The 19,242-nt window shown below is 36.3% G+C and overlaps 2 pseudogenes; both read right to left on the bottom strand.

Moving 5' to 3' along the window:
* The window catches only part of LOC149152085 (uncharacterized), a 39,843-nt pseudogene extending 37,714 nt beyond the window's left edge, over nucleotides 1-2,129 (bottom strand).
* A 1,304-nt stretch (nucleotides 2,130-3,433) lies between these two features.
* Nucleotides 3,434-4,591, bottom strand: LOC149152084 (uncharacterized; annotated as a pseudogene).
* Between the last annotated feature and the right edge of the window lie 14,651 nt (nucleotides 4,592-19,242).

Here is a 19,242-nt window from a genome sequence, read left to right as displayed (position 1 = left end):
CTTCTAGAAGTACCTAAGAGGAATCAACAATAGATGCTAAAGTTATTAAACCACCCTCCTGCACCATCTGCCTTCCATTCTGAACAAGCAGAAGAAACAACAAAGTTTGTCATATATTGACTTGTCAAAAATGTCACAAATACAAGCAAAGAAACAAGTTAATACCTACAAAAGAACAAGTAACTTGCTCACTATACCATCCAAGTACGATGTCAAAATATTCACTAAAGTTGAGCACTGTTAATGTTGTGTGTATCTGCATGGTTACAAGAATACATTAAAATTATTTCATAGTGTGGAAAATGACAGACAGAAGGAATGATAAAATGGAACAGATGATGAAATGCATGATATTTTTGACATTGATAAAATGTAAAATTATTTACGTCCATCCACGAAAAATATTACAATGTTAGAGGTTTCAACAATGAATCACCTTGATATTTACATCACTACTAACAACATAATTGTGAATGTTACGATGTTGATGTTGAACAACAGAAAATAGGACAAACAATTACAAGCAGTAATTCATTGTGTATTATCTGGATAAACAATAAAAGGCAATTACAAAAGCAATAATATGTTATCTATTCATTTAACATACTCATGTTACAAACAAACAACATAATTGTAAATGGTACATCATATGTATTGGAAGACATAACAAGATAGGAAGATAGAATCAATGTCTTCAAACTCAAACAAAGTTGACTTAGACTCAGTCAACTTGGAAGAGTTGACCACTGCTCGTATTGACTGAACCAACCAAGTTGAAATTTGATTCTATCGATTTAATACATATTGGCCCTTCTCGGTGAAGTAGCTATTGAACCCCATAATGGCTAACTTAGAAAGAAAAATTCAATTTTGTATTACAAAATAAATTGAAAAAGAAATCCTAACCCCTAAAACCTATAAATGCTTGCAATCAATGGTAATGTTAAATTATTAAAGGAAATATCAACTTTTTCGTAAATTTTTAGCATTGCCATTAATTGTTTCAAGATGTTTGAGAGTGGTTCCCACCTCATCGAAATTCATATGGAAAAAGTAGAAATTCATATCCCATTCAAAATTAAACAGATTTAAAAATTTTCAGGATTTCAAGATTGGTAAGATTACAAAATTTTCATTGGATTCTATCACATATGAGGGTATAGGATTGGCATTTAATCAAGAGAACCAAGCCCTTTATGTACCTTGATGTTGGTAGTATGACTGTTAAATTCCTTTGTCATGGCATTAGCAAAAATGTACCCTTCACTCAAACCAAAATCATTGTTTAGGCATGTTAAGCTTTTTCTACCATACTATAAGACTTGGATTAGACAATTTCATCAAAATAGGGTGGTGTTAACTAACATCCATAGAGGATTGAGGTAGAGGCAAAGGCTAAATAGGGGAAAGGGTGATACTGATGATGAGGATACCAATATAAGCAACGGTAGAACATTGTTTCTCAACTATGCTTGTCATTTAAATGTTCTTACTTAGCTATTCATAATGGTTTCTCCCAAATTTTCAATAATTTTCTGGAATCATGCCTTGGAATCTTCAAAATATAAACTTTTCATTAAAATTTATTATTTTTAGTAACTAAATCATTGATATAAGATTGTTCTGAGTCCAAGTCCAAGTGAACCCTCCACCAATTTCATGTCAGAACCCAAGTTTAAAACATTGGTTGCAATATAAAAATTGTTATTGTTTATTCCTCTCTATTGAGTCTTATGTCCAAGGTGTAAGATTATGAGAGAGAAAAAGAGAATTTATAACAAAAAAATGGTGGAATTATGCAATGGGGTTAAGAAATAAATGCAACAAGGGACTAAACTTGCCTGCCCCAAAACCCATATACATGCAAAAGAGGTAGGAATGTCGAAATATTGATCTAGAGTTATTTCTCAATCTTTGATCTCTCATTAAGAAATGTTTATAATTATGTTGTTGAGACTATCATGCTATGTTATGGTTCTTATAATATATTAAATATGACCGCTACATAGTAGTGCAAAGTGGCAGTGTATAGTTGCAAGCAGAACTCTAACCTACACTCTAGGATTTTGAAAATCATCCAAAGCTCCAACAAGTGCAGGAAAAACTTGTTGATGATATTGTTATTGCATAGATCAATGAATATTGCAGCCACTAGTGGCATTGTTATTTCATAGATCAATGAATATTGCAAAGTTGTCATGAAATTCAATTTTTCCATGTGTTTTTATTGAAACCCTGACTTAGGTTGCATACCAAGGGAAATATCAAGAAAGGAATAGTACTCAAGGATCCTTTTTTCTCACATTCTATCAAATTCATTCAAAGCAGTACCATGTTTTGGGAAATATATTTTACTATATTAATTTCATTCACATGATTATTATGCTTTTAGAAATCAAAATATTTCAATATTTAATTTAGATAGAAACAAATAAATAAAGTTATGACAAACAATGGAAGGATCTCTTATTTCCAACAAATTCTTTCTTCTGAAACAAAACTGTTGGGCACATTTATTGAAACCATGTCAAGCATTTTAGTGTTTTTACAACAATGCAAAATACCAATCAAAGGATCCCTTTTTCTCACATTCTATTGGATTCATTCGCAACATTACCATTTTTTGGAAAATATATTTTATTATATTAATTTCATTTGCAGGATTACTATGTTTTTAGGCATGTGAGAATCTTTGCAAAAATGTTGTATTTTATGAAATCTGCAATGAATTCCATAACAACTATACTTTTGGGAATTTTATTACAATCGTAGACTAGGCATTAAGGAACTTATAATATATTCTCAAAAAAACCATATAAACCAATACACTTGAAGTGGAGAAGTGTTTGGTGTGGGGTTTTAACTTCTTAATAAAATCATCTATCCAAGGGGGACCTTAAGATAGTCATCCATCCATTCATTTATTGATTCAATGCTTTAAGGAAATTATAATATATTCTCATCAAATCCAATAAACCAATATGGCCGAAGTGGGTGGTGGAGGTGGGGTTGGTGCAGGGCCTTGAGAAAATCATCTTTCCATGAGGGACCTTAAGACAATCATCCATCCATTCATTTATTCATTCAAGACCAAATGTAAATGAAATTTTATTGGGACTTTGGGTAACCAATGTGATGGATGGATCATTAAGCCATAATGTTTTCCCATTCTGGCTAAAGTTTGTTGTCTGCCCCACACAAATGGAATCTAGAAAAGGGATGATGTCAGAATTGGCATGTCGAAAGGGATAAAAACAAGGATTGGAATATCAAAATAGATGAGGCTAGGTTAAAATGCAGGTCATATTTTGGCACAATAAGGGTCTGGAACCTGAGCTACAAGAGTCTTGTGTTTTGTGACATAACCGCTAATCTTGATGTGTATTTCTAGAGTCAACTTTCTACAAAAGAAAAGATGAAAAAAGAAGATTGATTATGGGCATACCTTGGCACAACCTTTTGTGATCTAGCTGAGAGTAATGAGAGCTTCATAATGTTTTCTCCAATCAATATTATCCAAATACATAGGAAGCAACTCGAAGTAAATGGGGACAATGGTATCTCCTCCTAGAGAAATAGCCAAAACGATTCAATAACCCTTGACCAACATTGTAATTACTTGATTTACTGACATCCTCATCTTCAGTATTGGTAGCATGCTAGGTAGGATATCCTTGATATTGAGAAGCATTTTCATAAGAATAGAAAAAGGCCTACAAATGAGCTAAGGAAAGTTGCACATCATTTATGGGGTGCACTCTCGGGCCTCTATGAGGATAATAATGAACTCTAGGGAGACATGTTGATTTCCCTCTTCTAGAGTCTTTGCCTAAGTGATTTTTAGAATTATTTCAACCACATTAACAATATACCAGTGGAGGAACCATGGCTCGGTGCTTACCAACTCGAGAAACATCTAGAGAGCCTCCTAGGTTGTGGCCTCCTCGTTCCTATTGAGTGCCTTGGTGAGCATCTGCATCATGGCAGGGATTAGGTCTTGGAATCAATCATGGTATTATGAGGTCTCAATCACCTGGATGAATTTGGTCATGGTCGTGAGGGTGACGATTCAAATGCTCAACAAGGAAGGTGGGGAAAGATACTGGTGTAAGAAAGTGTCCAGGGTGGAGAGATGAGGGTAGAGGTGGTCACCTATAAACTACGAGATTTGTGAAAACATGAGAAACACGCTCTCCTTGAGACGTGATGAATTGGAGATCATGTACTATAACATGAAGGGAAAGAACTCTAGCCATTGGCCCTCTTCCATGATGGAGACCACATGCTTGGCAATGGTGTCGCAGAGGTTCTTCACGATTGTCTTGGCCTCCTCCCTCTGAACAAAAATGAGGAGATGGGCCTTGACGGCAGTCTATGTGGGTAGTCCCAATCGTGTCCATACGTACATCACATCATGTGTGATATGCTTCCTTAGGAGAATCACAACCATGGCCCAGATTTCCAGCTATACGCGTGACTGTTGTACATGAAAAAGCTTAAGGGCTAGAGCATCCAGGTGCTTCTCCTTGCAAATGTTGAAAAACACCTCTTCCTAGCCTCTCTTCTCATTGCCTGTGCTCATGAGGTGCATTATCCAGGCTCAACATCAAATAAGAGGGTTTTCATAGACCTCTCATGAATGCTTAAATCTCTGTTAAGTGTCCACCTAAATCATGTTAATTTTTTGCCCAACCACTCTAATTTTATTTTCTTTGTTTTGGGTTGGGTTTGGTTTTTTTTGGGTTCATCATGTAAGCCCTAAAAGTTGCTTGGGTCTTATTTTTTTCTCCACATAAAATGGTTGGAGGGTGGGTCGAGGGAAAGTGGTAAAAGAGGAACTTCAAAACCATTTCTTTTAATTTCAATTAAGACTTTTCATACACCATGGATTAAAGTAAGGAGCAAAGATTATGGCATTGAACCAATTATTTTTAATTAAAATTTATATGTCATGCAAATATAAGTAAATTATCTAAAATAACTAGTGGTAATTTATGCCCATGGGGCATAGAATAGATTATGACAGGGTGTATTGTTAAGGCACTATGTGGTGTTAAGGCCACCAATTCAAAATTCCATAAGAAAAAGACAAGTCATGTTAAGGGATAGTGTCACCCAGGCCGAGTATGATCCCCTAGTGATTTTAATGGCTTAAATTCCCCTAGGTTGTGATTACTCAAGCCAAAGGTTAAGTGTGTAGTCATCTCAAGACACACAACTTAGAAAACCAAAAAATATTAGTGGTAATTTATAAGGAAGTCAATTTTCACTTTTTTAGATATATTTGGATTTTCAATAGTTAATCCATTTTTTTATATTAAAAAATAAAAATATTCAATCAATTAAAAATCATTTTAGATTATGTTTTCAAATTAAAAGTATTTTTAATTTTTATCAAGAAAATCAGAGTGGCCCTTGGATGGAGTATATTGCCAATTTTGTTTAATGTTCAAGCATTTGAAGGATATTGCCAATTGTGTTCAACGTTCAAGTTAAGGTAGTAGAGTGAAGAATGATTAACCTCCTAGGACCACAAGAGTCCATGATTATGTGATATTTATGATGAGAAAGGCTATTAGAATATGTGAAAAGGAGATCAAATAATATGAAAACAAATCAAAACGGGTTATGCCTCTTTACTCACCTATAATGTCATGATCCTCCTATAAAATATAATAAAGGTATTTACATATTCCAGTCAAAATCTTGAAAAAGTATTTTCTTTAGCACTTTCATTTCCATGTTATTTTACTAATTTGCAGAGATGGTTCAATTCTGGGAAATGACCTAGGTTCTGGGCCTGAAAAAGTGGCTCAAATCCCGGAGTTTCTAGCATAGCACTGACAATTTTGGTCTCTGGTTGCTGGCAGGCAAGCCTGTGAGAGAGACTTTGGGTTTCTAGTCACCCTCATGCCTATATCATGGGAGCGACTGAGCCGTAATTTGTCCAAAATTAGTTCAGTGGGACCCCAAGGCAAGTTGTCTAAAGTATTGGATTGGTTCATGAGGGTCTTGTAGCTAATGGTTAATGTCTTCATGGTGTGTTTCTGTCGGTCCCACTTCCTTAACATCACTTAAGAGGTTGAACCATATAATAGTGGCCTCTCATCGCATGTTTAACCTCACTGGTCCGTTGCTTGGGTAGATGTAGGAGGAGGGTGTTACAAGGGAGTGCCAAGAAACATAAGGGAGCACTAGTTTAAATTGCATGGAAATGAATGAATAAGAGTGTGTGATATGGAGTGTTAGCGAGTTCCAAGTGTGCTAAGGAGGGAGTGACAAGGTATTATAGGTAGTACCAAGGCATGCTACAATGCTAGGGAAGCATTCCAAGATGTACCAAGTTCAAAGTTGTGCCAATGTATGCTAAGGAGTATTAGTGAGTGATAGGGAAACACAAGGGAGCACTAGGTCAAAACACATGGAAATGAATGAATAAGAGTGTGTAACAGGGAGTGCAATGACTTCCATGTGTGTTACGGAGGGAGTGACATGTTATGATAGGTAGTTCTAAGGCATGCTATAGTGCTAGTGCAACATCTGACCAAGATGTGCCAAGTGCCAGGGTGTGCCAACATGTGCTAGGAAGTGTTACAAAGTTCCATGGAAACATAATGGACCACTAGGTCAAAATAATGCATGTAAATTAATGAATAAGATTTTTGGAGAGGAAGTGTTAGTAAATTCCAGGTGTGTTGAGGGAGTGACAAGATATTCTTTGCAGTGCTAAGGCATGCTAGAGGCCAGGGAAACGATATGGAAATATGTGCCAAGTGCTAGGGTGTGTCAATGCATGCCAGGAAGTGTTAGGGAGTGCCATGGAAACACAAGGGGGGGCTAGTTTCAAATGCATGGAAATGAATGAATAATGTAATGTGATAGGAAGTGTCAGTGCATTCTAGGTGTGTTAAGGAGGGAGTAACAAGGTATGCTTGGTAGTGCGAAGGAATGCTAGAGTTCCAGGGCGACATGCCAAGATGGACCAGGTGCCAGGGAGTGTTAGGGAGTTCCATGGAAACACAAGGGAGAACTAGATCAAAATGCATGGAAATGAATGAATAATAGTGTGATTGGGAGTGTCAGTGTGTTTAAGGTGTGTCAAGGAGGGAGTGACAAGGTTATATGCTAGGCACTTCCAAGGCATGCTAGATTTGCAGGGCATGTCAGGGAGTGCTAGGGATAGGGAGTGCCAAAGCATGTCAAGGAATGTAGTGGGTGCTAACACATGCCACATAGTTCCAAGGGATTGTTAGATGTGTCAGGTGCTATGGCATGTCAAGATGTAAACTATGTTGTTCAGTTGTTTTATGGCCATGGTTAGACATGAGCCTTGACATGGTAACTTGTAACTCGTTAAGTTGGGTAAGTTGAAATTATACATGAGTAGCCTAAGATGAGTTATAGTCAGTTCTTAGTTGAACAAGGCATAGTCTAGTTGTAGTAATTGTAACTTGGTCAAGTTGACGTAGTCGAGGTAAGACTTGGTTGGGTTCCCAAGTCCCAAAAAAAGTAAGGGTAGTTGTGAAGGCATTATAGCTAATTAGTGTCAGGGCATGCCAAGGAATGAAAAGGCATGCTAACTCATGTCAGACATTGTCAATGCATGTTGAGGAATGTTAGGGAGTGTTAGGGCATCACAAGGGAGAATTAGGTCAAAATACATGGAAATGAACAAATAAGAGTGTGTGCCAAAGAGTGTCAATGAATTCTAGGTGTCTTAATGAAAGAGTGTGTTAGGAGAAGGTTAGAACAGGAATTTTAGGAGGCAAGCCTATGGTTACAATTATATGGGGTTGGTCAAAGAAGATTCAAAAAAAGGGAGACTTTGGGTTGGGCACAACAGTGTTTTTCCAATGAATTGGTTGGGTTCCCAAGTCGCAAAAATAGTAAAGCTATCTATGAGGGCATGACAATTAGGGAGCGCCAAGGTGCACCAGGGAATGCCAAGAAGTACTAACACATGTTAGATAGTTCCAAGGCATGTTAAGCATGCTAAGACAAGCCAACTACTAAGACATGCCAAGATGTGCCAGGTGCAAAGGTGTGGCGCAAATGCATACTAGGGAGTGTTAGGGCCAAGTTCCAAGGAAACATAAGGGAACACTAGTTTCAAATGCATGGAAATGAAGTGTCAACGAGTTCCAGTTGTGCTAAGGAGGGAGTGACAAGGTATTCTATGCAGTGCCAAGAATGCTAGAGTGGTAGGGAACTATACCAAGATCATGTGCCAAGCGCCAAGGTGTGCCAATGCATGCTAAGAAGTGTTAGGGGGTGCCAAGGAAACATAAGGGAGTAGTACTACGTAAAAATGCATGGAAATGAATGAATAAGAGTGTGTGACAGTGAGTGTCAGCAAGTTCCAAGTGTGTTAAGGAGAGAGTGACATGGTATGCTAGGTTGCGCTAACTCATGCTAGATTTATAGGGCGACATGTGGCCAAGATCTGCTAGATGTTAGGGTGTGTCAACACTTGCTAGGAAGTGTTAGGGAGTGCCAGGGAAACACAAGGGAGCACTAGGTCAAATTAATGCATTCAAATGAACAAATAAGAGTTTGTGATAGGAAGTTTCAGTGAGTTACAGGTGTGATGAGGGGGTAACAAGGCATGGTAGGCAGTGCTAACGCATGCTAGAGGCAAGGGAAACATGCCTAGGTGTGACAGGTGCTAGGGTGTGCCAAAGCTTGTCAGGGAGTGTTATGGAGTTCCAAGGAAATGAAAGGGATCACTAGTTTCAAATACATGGAAATGAATGAATAAGAGTGTGTGACAAGGAGTGTTAGTGAGTTATAGGTGTGGTAAGGAGGGAGTGACAAGATATGTTAGGTAGTGCCAAGGAATGTTAGAGTGCCAGGGAAACATGCCAAGATGTGCCAGGTGATAGGGTGTGCCAATGCATGCCAGCAAGTGTTAGGGAGTGCCAAAGAAACACAAGGGAGAACTAGTTCAAAATGCATGGAAATGAATATATAAGAGTGTGTGAAAGGGAGTGCCAGCGAGTTCCAAGTGTTCTAAGGAGGGAGTGACAAGGCTATATGATAGGTAGTTCCGAGGCATGCTGGAGTATCAAGGAATGTTGGGGAGTGCTAGGGTGTGCTAGGGAGTGAAAAGCAAGCCAATAAATGAAATGGATGCCAACACGCAGCACATAGTGCTAAGGGATTGTTAGATGTGACAGGTTTTATGTCATATCAAGATGTAAACTGTGTTGCTTAGTTGTTTTATGGCCATGGTTTGATGTGAGCCTTGACTTGGTAACTTGTTAAGTGGGATGAGTTGAGATTGGACATGAGTAGCCTAAGATGTGTTATATGCAGTTCTTAGGTGAACAAGGCATAGTCTAGCTGTAGTAACTATAACTTGGATAAGTTGTTGTAGTCAAGGAAAGACTTGGTTGGGTTCCCAAGTCTCAAAAGAAGTAAGGGTAGTTGTGAGGGCATGAGAACTAAGGAGTGTCATGCCATGCCAAGGAATGAAAAGGAATGCTACCACATGGTAGATAGTGTCAATGGATGATGAGGAGTGTCAGGGAGTGTCAGGTAACACAAGGGAGAACTAAGTCAAAATGCTTAGAAATGAACGAATAAGAGTGTGTACAAGGAGTGTTAGTGAATTCCAAGTGTTCGAAGGATGAAGTGTTTTAGGAGAAGTTTGGAATAGGACTTGCAGGAGGAAACCCTATGGTTGTGATAAGGCGTGGAGAAAGCAATTTCAAAGAAAGGGAGACTTTGGGTTGGGCACAATATTGTGTTTCTAATGAATTGGTTGGATTCCCAAGTCGCAAAAAAAGTAAGGCTTTCTATGAGGGCATGGAAACTAGGGAGTGGAAAGGTGTTCTAGGGAATGTAAGGTTCCCAAGTCATGGAAAAATGTAATGCTAGTTGTGAGGGCATGACTACCAAGGTATGTTAGGAAATGAACACATAAGAGGGTTAATGAGTCGAGACTTTATCTTTTTCAAAAGGGGCATGCTAGGCACACTGATAATAGGTTCCAATACATGCCAAGTGCTAATGTATGTCAATGTAATATTATGCCAAGGTGTTTTATGGAATGCTAGGGACTACAAGGCATGCCAACACATGTTAGGGGAGTGTTATGATACGCTGGGGCATGCCAACATGTACTTGGGTGTCCTACTCATAGCGAGATGTTCTAGGTACAAAGGTGTCCCATGTACAAAGATGTTCCAAGACATGCAAGGTGCCAAGGAATGTTAATGTGTGCCAAAGTATGTTAAGCTGTGCCATGAGTGTTGAGGGGTGCTAGGTCTCTCTCATTAATAGAATTGACAGAGCTTGATTATGTATTAAATAATATAGTTCCTACACACATGAGTGGAACCTTATCTAAAGGGATTTTGCTAGATAATAAGGCTAATAGAGATGAATCATGTGTTGACTCATACGAGAACTATACTCTTATTGCTTGAGGGAAATGATACACACTAATTAATTCTTAACAAATTTACCGACTCTAACCACTGCGGCCTTGGACACATAATGAAAAGGACTCCACAACAATAGTCTTAAATTGTTATCTTTTGACAAAAAAATATAGTATCAGGTACATAGAGTCATCAAAAACTCATTTGAATGATAAATGATAACGAACATTTTTTGACCATCACCAAAAGTAACCAAAAAAAACATTGGTGAGGGTCAATAAAAGATCGCCACTAGAAGTGTCACCCAAGAGAGAATCAGTGATGGGCCTTTAACGACCCTCACCAAAAGTGTCACCAAAGAGAGAATTAGCCTTTAATGACCCTCACCAAAAGTGTCATTGAAAATGGATTCAGTGACAAACCTTAAAGGACCATCACTATGTACATTTACAACAAAGCTTTTTTAAAGACCGTCACCATATGCGACACTGGTGACAGACCTGAAAGGTTCGTCACAGGCATGACCCTCACTAATGACCTTTTTCTTGTAGTGAAAGGTATAAAATTGATCTTTGGGGAGAAAATTATGCCTTGTATCACCTGGAAAATGTAATCCCGAGGTAGAATTATCAGTCAATCAGTTCAAACAAAACTATCCACATAAGCCTACAGTTGAAACAATAGATCGCGAGGAAAAACTGAGTAAACAAAATCGATTTAGAACTTAGAAGTAATAAATTGGCACAAAAATTAAATTGAGCTAGAAGGAAAAAATCTAAAAAGGGTCAGCATAAGTTCACATTTGATGATGATTTCAGGTGTGACACTGAACTCAACCAATTTGATTATACTATGACTAGGTCTAAGGATGATTGTCAATATGAACATAATTCACATAGGTGCTTGATGAGTTGGTTTTGGATGGAGAAATATAATGATCTTGCACGAGTCCTCAAGCATAAAATCATTGATTTACAACTTGAAAACTGATAGATGAAAATGAAAAACTAATCCCTGGTTGAAAAACACGTGAAGCAAGTCACATAATTGAACAAAAAGCTTGAGTTGCCTGAAAAATAGGTGATCATTAAATCCTTAGGAATCAATGTCATTATTAATTTTGATTTACAAAATATTTCCAGTGTGAAATAATTGATGTTAAATTTAGTTTCGTTTAAGCTTTGATAGTATGCATATTTATTTTATTTGTTTTATTAGTAGCTATATAATCAAATATTTTGTAACGAGTATTTTAAAAGATATAAGTTATTAATTTAATTTGTTCTATATTTACAGGTGTCCACTTAGATATATTCCTGAGATATGGTTTCCAATATGCCAATCCATGCAATTAGTATGTCTTTATGTGACAAACTCTTTTGTTACATTCAACTATTAGAACTAGTTTAATTTTAAGAAACTTATATACGATCCATGAGATTGAATTTATTGTATAAGCAATAATTTCCTAATTTTTGGAAACTTAGAATTTATTTTAGACATTAGTTATTAAGCATTAATGGTATTATCATAACTTTAATTATCAATAGAGTTTGAAAGGCTAGAAAAGGAGGGAATGGAAAGGATGAAAGTTTCATGAATGAAGACAATAAAATGTTTGATCATATTTTTGTGAGTTTTGTGTTGAATATTTTTAATACAAAATTATAGTTTCTTACCCTACTAAATATTTCATTGTCATAAATTATTCTTCTGATGATTCTTTGATTGTGTTTCAAGAGTTTATTAGAGGTTATATTAGTCTTATATATCTAAATTGTGTATCATGGGTTAACGGTTGAAATTTAATTCATCTTTCCTACCTTTGTTAAATCTCTTTGCTTGAATATAGATTAGATTAGTTCCACCAATTGTTTCTTACACGAAGCAATTTAAATATTTTTGATGTGCACATTGTAGTTTATGGAATGATTTTCATAAGTTAAAGCTGCCACATATACATCTCTAATGCAAAAAAATTGAAATTGTGATTGTTTTTCTTTCTGGATGTTATGTTGTAATTCTTCATTTCATGAATTACATGTCTCTAGTTCTTGGTTAATGAACGACTACATTGTTAATTTAAAAGTGAACTTAGTTAGTTCTTTTTATCTCTTGGCTAAGATAGGTGATTAGTAACATCCATTCATTTGTTTTATGTTTTTTAGTGTGAATTTATTAAAATAATTTGAGACTTGTTTCATATTATTTAGAGAAACGATAAGTTTGTTTTGATCTATCATGTTGCCTCTTATTTCTTCATGGAATTGGAAATCAATTTTGTTTTGTAGCTTTATAATTTCGAGTTTAAATTTATTCTCAAATTATTTTCTAGCTTACATTAAATATCACTTCTCACTAGTCAAGTGTTACTTCTGGTGATTTTTTTTAATTTGTATATTTATATATAATTCTTTTGTAAAATTTTAACTCTTTCTTTCCTTTTGGGGAGAATTTGTTTAGCTAATAGAGCCATTCAACCCATTAGAGACAACCATAGGAAATGACTTGGGTTAGATTTAAAGAACCTCGAATGTAGTTGTTTTCTCTTATTGACATATGGTCAATTATTCCCATCAACAGATTCTAATTTCTTTTTTTTGGACCACTCCTTTGATTTTTTTTTATGAGTTTTAGGTTGGCTTCAAACTGCTTAATAGTGAAATATCTCCCTGCGGGGATGAAATTGATCCAATGATATCTAACAAGGTTTATGAATTCTTCTTATTTTAAACAATTGCAGTTCATTTTGAATAGGTTGGTTGGCTTCTTAAAAGATCCCATCATCTCCAAAAATATTGGAGAGTGATTAGAGTCACCTCTCGGCCCTACCCATTATTTAATGAGATTAATTTTTTCCAACACTCCTTCAGAAATAAAAATTTGTCAATTATCTTCACTACACTATCTTCTCTAGTGCATCGATTTCTCTAGGTGGGGACAATTTTAACAGTGTACACATCCACAGGCATGATTCTATCAATTTTATTCAGAGAGTATTCAACAAGAAAATTTGTTCTCCACATTGGGCCTCAATATTAAACTTCACCGAGAGAGAAGTTCAGGTTACCCCCTAAAATAAGGTCGTTGGAATTAATGAGATATTTTTCAAATAGTTTATTGTAGTACTCCTTTCAGTTTAAAGTGTGGGGGGCATATATGTTAAGGACAGGGAAAGAAGAGCCAAGTTCCATAGAAAAAACCTTCAACCCAAATCCATGCTTCACACTCCAAGAATTATTCACTTGAATAAACCTCCAATTCCATCCCACTTCCAATTGTCCCAACTGTCCTCTTGAATTTAACCCTATTAAGGAGCACCCACCTAGAAGAGCTTCCAGGAAAATGAATATAGAGTCTCCATCTCCTAACATTTCTTGAAGGAAGATTAGGTCCAGGGAAAATTTTCCAAACTAGCCTCTTCAAAGCATGTCTTTTGGAGGGACATGCTAACCATATACAACTAAGAGAAAGAAGTTTCATTTTGTATCCACTCCTAGGACTTTCACTGCTCTAAGTGCCCCTTGAACATTCTTTTGTTTACCAACTACTAACCCAACCCTATCCATCTCTTTTTCTTTTGTCAAAATTTCTTTTCTACCCCTGCCTCTAATTTCCCTTGAAGTGATGCACAACTTTCCCATACCCTTAAAAAACTATTAGGATGAGGTAGGATTGAGCATGATCGAAGGTTATATACTATGCCATGCTCTTCATAGTTTTTAGAGGATGATATGGGGGTTGAAGTCATAAGGGATGAGAATCGATTTGGCACAGACTGACAAGGAAAATACTATTAGAGATAGAGATGGGACCAAGTGAGGGAGAGGACCCATTTTGTACAGGTATTGAAAAATTATTAGATATAATGTCTATATTGACAACGTATGCAATATTTGTAACAATAGGAATAATAGGAACCGAGGAAAGAGTGCAAGGAGGAGGAATTGAAGGAGTACCTTCGACTGGTCCACCCAAATTCCATAATATCATTACAAACCTTTGTTGTTCCCTTGAATATTCAATTCCACTCAAATTGGGAATGCCTTGTGGTGGATGATTTGTTTTATCCTCCGCTATTAGTGTTGGATCCTTTCCCCTAGGGTTAGGATTATTTCTCTTGATATGGGTTGAGTGAAACCTATTGTGAAAAGGATCTTACATTCTTTTACCATATGCCCATATTGATGACACCACTGACACCTAAAGGGTACCCCATCGTAATCCAAAGTTTGAATTATTTTCTCTCCTTGCCCAATGTTCATCTCTTCAAGAAGTCCCTTGGAAAGTTTGACTATGATAATTATACATGATAAACACCTTTCTTCTATTATTATGTAGGAAGGTTGTACTTAAGCTACTTCCCCAGAGAGTTCCTGAGATCCTGAAAAACTTGATCATCCCAGTAATTTGTTAGAATATTTGGTAATCACGCCCATATTTGTAACTCATACAATCTCTCCCTCTTAGCATCGAACAAAGGAGACCATAATTTTAATAGTACAATATTAGAGTCCATTTTCGATACCTTCTGCTCGAACTTTTTTTGCATCAGCCATATCCAAGAACATCAAGTGAATCCACCCATTTGCCAAGATAGCCACTTATATGAGTTTTTAACAATAAGTGATATTTCCTTTTGCACCCACATATTTATACAACTATAACTAAAATATTTTCCTCTGGCATGCCCAACCAATATATTTTCATCCATTTCTATGGAATTCTCCATCGAAATATCCAAGCCTAATACTAGTGATACATTGGCCTTATTTTCCTTTTTGATGCACTTTTTCTTCTTCATCTTTATACCCTTCTCCCACTTAGTCATTGATATCTAAGTGAATTTTGAATCCAATCGACAGTTTACTTGTCATTCTTTACCTCCATCATCTTCAAGGGTTTGAGATTTTTCTTGTTATGATGCTAGAAAATATCTCATGAAGCTACTAGAAAACAACTAAGGGGAGTGTTCCTTTGGGACTTGTTTAAATAATGGTACTCTAGTGAAGAAAAAACCCTCATTGTAGCCTTGTTTCATGATGGGTTCCAAAATGGGTTCAATGAGCTTCTGAAATGCTGGAAATTCAATTTTTGTCATATAGATAAAATGGATAGATTCAGAAAAAGATGGCGAAAATTCGACTGAGGGTCGCTAAGACATCATTTTTGTGGTTTTCTTATACTCCTCAAAGCCCAAACTGGGCACCCATGACACTTCTTCCTTTGGTTTTTCCATGATAGTCCTCACTACATCCAACCCTCCATCTGAAACCCTGACAAAGTACGATGTTGGAGCAAAAATGGATTTAGGTTCACATTTGGCCACATATCCATTCTATCATTCTCCACCTTTAAATTAAACTCTAGGGTGGTTACCTATTTCTTGGCTTCTCCTTCCTCATCCATTTTGTAATCTACGAGATCTATTCCCTCCATATGCAACCAAAGTAGTTGATTGGCATATCAACATGAAGACCAATTCTCCCTGTTACCTTTTCAGTTGAGTATATGGTTGGCTTAAAAGCTAGAATGAAAAACCTTAACCATGATGGAAAAAGGTTGATTCCTTCAATGGGTGCAGCCTTCATAATTTTATGATCCTTATGGTTGTGCAAGCCACACTTTATTTCTCTACTCCTTCAGGCCACACATTGTCCACTGCTTCCAAAACCTTTGTGTTTGATGATCTGAGGGCCATATCTCACCCGCAGTTATAGACCCCATTCTCCCCCTTCCTTGACTCAACCTTCCCCCCATAGAAAAATCTAATAATATTATTATAAATATTTTTTATCTTAATAATTATTTCATTTTCTTAGCATTATTCCAGTTTTGATGTTTATATCCAATTTTTAAAATTCAGTTATAATTTTTTGATTAATTATTATATTATCTTCATGATAATTTTTATTAATATTATTAATAATTATATTACATTTACTTTTATGTTAATTTTTAATAATAATAAATATTATTTTTTCAATTTATTATTATTATTTTGTATCACGAAGGAACTCAATAGCCTACCTGACACGTAGCTACTAGTAAACCTCTGGGGTCTATGGCCTATCCTCTTCTCCATAAACCGGGTCACAAGTAGGATAATTTGAAACTTGGATCTTTGAGTTTTCTCAAGGTTCACATTACTTTGATCACCAATTGAGCTATCAAGCTAGGACTATTTTTCAATATTATTAGAAAAACTAATTTCTTAAACATTTAATTGGACCATAACTTGAAGATCTTATTGTAGCTTGTGCACAAAATAATTCCATGTGGATAACTTCTTCACATATTTATGTCATAATTTATGGATATGGTTGCAATATTCATGTTGATTTTTAGATATTTGTGTATGATTTTTTATTCTTATGTTTTGTAAGAAAACCATAAATATATATATATATATATATATATATAATATTATATATATATTATAATATATATATATATATATATATATATATATATATATATATATATATATAATATACATACATATATCTATATATATATATATATATATATATATATATATATTTAAAAATAGTTCATACTGTAAATAACATATTTACCAAAAGTTACTTCCCATTTGCATAAAAAAAAGGATAGGAATAAGATGTAAATAAACATAATTACTTCCCCCCTCCATTAATTATGTTTTCCTCAGTACTTATGTAGGAGAGTTACACTCTAAATATATAGATTTAATAGCAGTTACTACCCACCAATATTTATTGAAGAGCCTGGGAAAGCAATTAATATATCTGCATCACATCTTAATTCCTTAGTCCCTGGCAAAGAAATACTATAGGATTCCATTTGTTTATTAACCAGTAATAATTTAGCATTGACCAATATAGGTGATAATTTTTTATGCGATTTTTTCCAAAAATAATTTCTAACTTCACCAGATGTTATTAATAAATCACTTTTTCATCATAATTAGTTACTACTTCCTATTATGTGATCCTTCTTATTATACAATATTTTATTTTTTTATGAATTTGTTACAAAATACTAATATTATTTTTAGTGTGGTTCACTATATGGGAGATCCATACTAGTTGCTTCTATGGAAAACCCACCTGTGTCTTGGTGAAATAGTTATATTTCATGTAGAGATTACTCCCAAGGATTGAAACCACCTTTATCTTTCATGTAGAGATTACTCCCTGATCTGAAAATGAGGCACTTAGGCTTCTTGTCTAACTTACAAGAACCTCTCCCACTTCCAAAGCTTAAATATTCCCAAGTCTTTATGATTAACCAATGGGGAATTAATAATGTGCTTTACAATAAGGTGTATGCTTATGTTTATTGTTGACTATTTATGTGTTTTAAGTTTATTTGCTTGAACTGATATAACAGCGACTAAAGCAGCAGATACAATGCAACAATAAAACAACACACATAAGACATCAATTTAATTAGGAGTTCATCCAAAAATCTTGGGATACATCTCCATGAGCTCTAGTCAACTCAACTAGGCTCTCTAGGATTATGGCAACAGTCCTTTTACAAGCTCCTCGCTCAACTCCATTGGTTTACACAGAACACAATGCGTTTAGACACCATCTTATCCCTGGCTCTGAATCTCTCAACTTTCTGACCCTCGACTCTGGCTTTGGCTCTCGGCTCTAGCTCTGGCTTTGGCTCTGGCTCATGGCTCTCACTCTCGCTCTAGCTCTGGCTCTCACTCTGGCTCTTGGCTCTAGCTTTGGCTCTGGCTTCTTTGGCTCTGGCTTTTGGCTTTCTGCAACTTTCAGTTCTCTGGCTTTTCACTTGACCTCCAAGTGACTCCAAAGACTCCCTTAGCTGTTCTGCGCATTAGTTATTTTCGCTATGTTGCTTCTGCCCTGCTCTCAATTGAGCTCTTTGCCTCCTTTGAGGTACTTTTCTGGATTTTTGGCTACCTTAGCTATTTCTCTACAATTCATTATCCCTCTGCGCTCTGCAGCTTCTCTGCTCCCTGTCAGTTAGACTAGCCATCTAGCTCTGCGGCTCCATGGCTTCAAAATGCATCACTGCCTGTAAAAATTCTTGCTTGTAGCGTGGTATGATGATCAGGAGTGGTTACAAAGGTTTCGGGGCCTTCTCATAGTCAAAAACCCAAAAAATGAGAAAATCCCATTACACAGAGCATGTCTGTAAAATACACTATCGGGCGTGATTTTCGGACTTGAAATCCCATTCAATTGCCCCTAAAATCCCTATCGGGTCCACCATTGGGCATTATATTGCATCGCATTAATGTATTGGACGAGATCCCAAACACACGGGAAAACATTCAAAAACCCAACAAAATCCTTTTTATCGGACTTCAAATTATATTGAAATCACCCTAATATCGCATCGGGTCCGCCTTGGGTCGCTTTCACAAGCTCCACCATCGATCTAGGTGATCTCTGATCCAACAGTCAACATGCGGTTTCAGGCCGCTTAAGGGTACAGAAGTTACCTACCCGAAAAGGCAATTTCTCTTCTCCTCCACCAAGCCACGCGTCATTCATTGTATGGCATCAGGCGGAGCTAGCCCAATACCGCTTACCACCTGAGGCCTGCCCGAAATCCTACTTTATCAAAACTCAAATAACATGGCACCGCATTTATAATTCCCTTTCGGGTCCACTTTATCGCTTCAAGCGTCTTTCCTTTGTATTTCGGTTTTCATGCCGAAATGCGCCAATACACAGAAAAGTCCCTTTTCCCAAAACTCAAATTTTATCAGGTCGGGTTTATAAAACCCATCAGGTCCAGCTTTCTCTTATCGCTAGTCGCATGTATATCACCCCTTTTACATCGCTGCGATGTGACGTTATGATGCGATATATCACAATCACAAGTCGCCTTG

This window comes from Pinus tabuliformis, chromosome 9 (genome assembly GCF_031772625.1).
Source record: "Pinus tabuliformis cultivar Carrire ecotype Pingquan chromosome 9, CPIR1, whole genome shotgun sequence".
NCBI lineage: Eukaryota > Viridiplantae > Streptophyta > Pinopsida > Pinales > Pinaceae > Pinus > Pinus tabuliformis.
Note: the sequence above shows the minus strand (reverse complement) of the source record. Positions and strands in the feature narration are given on the sequence as shown.